This window comes from Penaeus japonicus, unplaced genomic scaffold (genome assembly GCF_977035675.1).
Source record: "Penaeus japonicus unplaced genomic scaffold, GWHDUDI00000001_assembly GWHDUDI00000011, whole genome shotgun sequence".
Classification (NCBI taxonomy): domain Eukaryota; kingdom Metazoa; phylum Arthropoda; class Malacostraca; order Decapoda; family Penaeidae; genus Penaeus; species Penaeus japonicus.
Genome location: NW_028234413.1, coordinates 24,913,558 through 24,918,557, shown reverse-complemented (window position 1 = coordinate 24,918,557; position 5,000 = coordinate 24,913,558).

Here is a 5,000-nt window from a genome sequence, read left to right as displayed (position 1 = left end):
ATATAAGGATTCAAACACTAAAATCGTCGCAATATGCAATATTCTTGAGAAATAGTGCAGACCTGGAAATCCATGTATAAGTATACTTAAATATATTAATTGAAGCAAGGAAACGTGACTAGTGGCAGTGAAGAAGGTGCCAGCATTACGAGGATGGGAGATTAGTGCGTAGGCACCATTAGGATTAGACAGTACACTGAGGATGGAAATTTATGTGAAGAACATAACAATGAATTACCCATTGCTAATACGTGTGATGCTGGGAAAATGAGGAATAATGTTCTGCTTTGATTTCACAGCACATAAGTTGGATGTATTTATTTTTCTCACAATTTCCATGTCTGCTTATTCGGATACTGGAGATTTCAGGAAACGGATTGCAAACTACTTTCTCATAAAATGTGGGACGATCGCACAATAACATTAATACCGGTCAGCAGGATGAGACGCCACAGGAAGAAGAAGCAGATAGAACTGCAGTCATTGAAGATTTGACACATTGAAGACAAATGGAGAGTAAAGTCTCAAGTGCTTCCGGAAGCATACAATACTTGGGGTGGCGATGCAACATACTACCCTTTGGAGAGAAAAATAGAGCGAGTTAAGCAAGCATGAATTTTCATCATTACCGAAAATGGCGAGAAAGCAAACGAGCCAGCAGGCCCGAGGTGTCGGCCGAGTCCAGGAAGCCCCATGAGGAAAGCTACAAGAAACGCACTATTGTCAGGAAAGCAGAGACAAAAAAAAAAAAAAAAAAAAAAAACGATAAAAGAAAGAACGCTAAAAAATACAAGAAAGTGCCACGAGGAAAAGAGCATAATTCACCGGAGAAAAACAGGAAATGTGAGCGATCTTGATAATGCGGAGGTGTACAGGCGGAAGACAGCTGACAAGAAGGTGTTGAGAGCCAGCCAGGAGGCAACGGGAGAAGGGAAACGACTTCCACAGAGCCTACATATTCGTGGAAAATACTCAACGTCTCGTGTTTTCATTTTCTTAGGAATGTAAAGAATGAAGATACATGCTCGGTGTGTGTAAGATCAGGCCAAGGTGCGGGAAGACGAGTCGATAGTCGCAGCATCATCTCGGCCTGCTCACCCTCATCACGTTCTCATTTCGCCCCTTTCCCGCTACAAAATGGGCTTCAGGCCCCTCGACGCACATTGGAAGATCCGGAGCCCCGCCGCCCAGCTACTGCCTCGTCCACGGCATTCCTTGTGTCATTCTCTCGTTCTGTTGTCTCCTTTTGCTCACTTTTGGACTCCTAGAAAAATCCTCGGCTTCTGTAAATATAATCTCCCGAATTATCCACATCCGCCTTTAACATCCTTCGCCGGCTTCCCCTCTGCTCCCTCGCCCCTCACCCCCAACCCCCAACCCCCAACCCCCCTCGCCCCTCACCCCCAACCTCCCTCGCCTCCCTCGACTCCTGCACCCACCACCAGCGCCAACCAGTGGCCCCTCTGCGCGCCCACACCCCCCTCTCCTTTCCCCCCATGCACCCCTCACTCCGCCCTCCCTCACCCATTTGGACTCCCATTCCCCCCCCACCCCACCCCCATCACCTGGCAGGGTTCCAGAGCAGGTTGACACAAAATGGCCGCCGCCGCCGTCTTCACCTCGCTCCGGCTCCCGAATTTGGAGGCGCCGTCGGAGCGTGGAGCTTTATGGCCATACACAGTCATATAGGAGCATCCTATACGAGATTTAGTTCCAACATCTTTTGGAGAAAATTCGTCGGTGCGGCGGTTTCTTGTCTTTTCCCCCCGCCGCTTCACTCCGAGGTGTTGATGGGGATTCACAAAGCTGTATTTCGGGGCCTCTCTTTTTCCCCGATCCTTCGGCCCGTTTCTATTTCGGTTCCCGGCCGCGGAGGCCCGGCGTGATTCACGTGGCGTCCGCCGAGGCCGCCGCACCCACCAGCCCCGCCCGCGCGCCGCCGTGTCGCCGTCGCGGGTATCCTTCGCTCCACTGTGCCGCCCTTCATTCCAATTCCCCTTCCACCGCTTTCGCTGCGAGACTTTTATTGGCACGAATGTATGATCTCCTTTGCATGACTGATTATTATATGTCTGATGGAAGGGGTGCATAGGCCGCCGCTCCCGCTCATCAGGATTTGTAATTTTCCTTTGCCCAACGAACGGCCATCAAGGAAAGGATTTTTGATTTTATTCTCTTGGTATTTAGTAAGAAATTGATATCTGTATCTAACTATCTCTTTACCTATCAAGCTACTTATCTAGCACACACACACGCACACACACAAACACACACACACAAACACACACACACACATACATACAAACACACACACACACACACACAAATATATCTATCTATCTCTATATATATACCTATCTATCTACCTACATACTATCTATCTACTACACACACACACACACACACACACACACACACACACACACACACACACACATATATATATATATATATATATATATATATATATATATATATATACATATATATATTGTTACATTTACTATCATAATTACTGTTAATATCATCATTGTTATTGTTGTTATCATCATCATTACTTTTTCATTACCATGCTTATCATTATCATCATTATTTTCTTCACAATAATTATCATTATCATTATCATCATTAATAGATATCATTATCCTTATTTTCATTCTCATTCCCTTTATCAGTAATTATCAATATCATTAATCTCAATCTCATTATCATATTTTTGGGCCTGTCATTACAATGATCATTTCCAGTATCATTATTAATTATTATCATCATTGTCAACATTTACATTCTCATTGTTATTATCGCTATTGTTATTATGAATACTATCACTATCATTATCTGTTACTGTTATTATTATTGTTATTACTATTATTATTATGATAATTATAATAATTGTTATTATCATTATAATCATAATTATTATCACCATTATCATTATCAATTTTTTTTATCATTGCCATAATCATTATCCAAATCATTGAAATTATTATTATCAATCATTTTTACAATCATCATTGTTATAACCCTTACAGTCATTATCATTACCATAATAATTATCATCAGTATCATCATCATCATTATCATTACTGTTGTTATTATTACTATCATTATCGATTATAATTAGTATGGTTGTCCTTATTTTATCATCATCATGATTAGACGGAGTATCGCTATTATCTTTATCAATAATAGTATTAGTATGATGATTATTAGTAATAGTGGATTTTTCATAATCATTATCATCTTCGTCGGTATCACTTTTGGAATTATTATCATCATCCTAATCATTATTACCATTATGATGAAGATGATTATTGCTACTATGATTTCCATTGTTATCATAATATTTTTCTTATCCTTGTTACCGTTTCATTATCTTTGATTTGATAATGTCGTTATCATTATTCAATCCTTTTTTCACAATTATTGCCATTATCAGTAATCTTGTTGGCATCACATTATCATTGTTCATATGATTCTTGTCATTCTAAAGATCATTATTATTATCAGTGCTGTTATCATTATTTTGATAACCATTGTAATTACCATTATCATTAGCCTTATCATCACTATCATTATTATCATAATGATTATCCTTGTTATTCTTATCATTATCATGGTCATATTTATCATCATCATCACTCTTGTTATTACTATCCTTATCATTGTAACTATCATTACCATCAAATTACAACTATCATTATTATCAGCATTAACTATAAAATCATTATCATCATTGCTTTTACTATTATCATTATCGTCATCATGATAGTGTTGTTATTATTATTCATTAAAATTACTATCATCATTATCATTATAATTTTTGTTATCATTATCATCATCATTATTATCAGCACCATAACCATTATCATTATTATCATTACCATTATCATAAATATTATTATTGTTATTATTATTTTCGTTATCATTAAGATTATCATTATCATTATTATTATCAATTTGTTATTACTGTAATTATCATTATCATTATCATCATCATCATTATCATCATTATCGACGTTATCATTATTATTTTTATCGTCATTTTTATTATGCTCATTATCATTTTATTAGCATTACATTTGTTACTATTATCATTATCATTGTTGTCATCATAATTGTTGTTTCATTATCATATAGATTATGTTATTCAATCCACTGATATCATCATTACCGCTATGATTACCATTTTTACTATTATCATAAATGTATCATCTATATGATTATGATTCTCATCTTACATTATCATTCTCATAATCATTATCACTATCAGTGGCAGTTGCAATATTATCATTATCATTAGTATTACAAGTATTATCACAGTAGTATCATGATCATAGTAATTATTATCATTAATATTATAATAATCTGTAATATCTTATAGTTATTACGATTATTATCACTACTATCACTATTGTCATTATCGTTTATCTTTATTTTCATTGTTGTTGTTATCATTATTATTATCATCATTATAACTATTGTTATTATTATTATTATCGGGATTATAACCATCATTGTTATCATTATCGTCATCACTGCCCCCAATTATTATCACCATCATCATCATTATTATTGCTATTGTCTTCAGCAACTTTTCTAGGAAAAATATTAACATTGATAAGAAATATCAAAATTGTATTGCATTATATGAAATATTTACCGCCCCCTTTTCATCACAATATTACGACCAAAAGAAAAAAATGTCTGTCCATTTTGACAGCTTTCAAAGGGTTTAAGGAAGTAAAGAAAATTCTCAAACTTCAAATGACAATAGTTGTTAATAGTTTCAACTTAAGGACACACCCTGTCTCTACACAAGAAATTTATTTTTGACGGAGGGAGAGGTTGGGGGTGGTGAGAGAGAGTGAGAGAGAGAAAGAGAGATGAAAATGAGAGTGAGAGTGAGAGTGAGAGTGAGAGTGAGAGTGAGAGTGAGAGAGAGAGAGAGAGAGAGAGAGAGAGAGAGAGAGAGAGAGAGAGAGAGAGAGAGAGAGAGA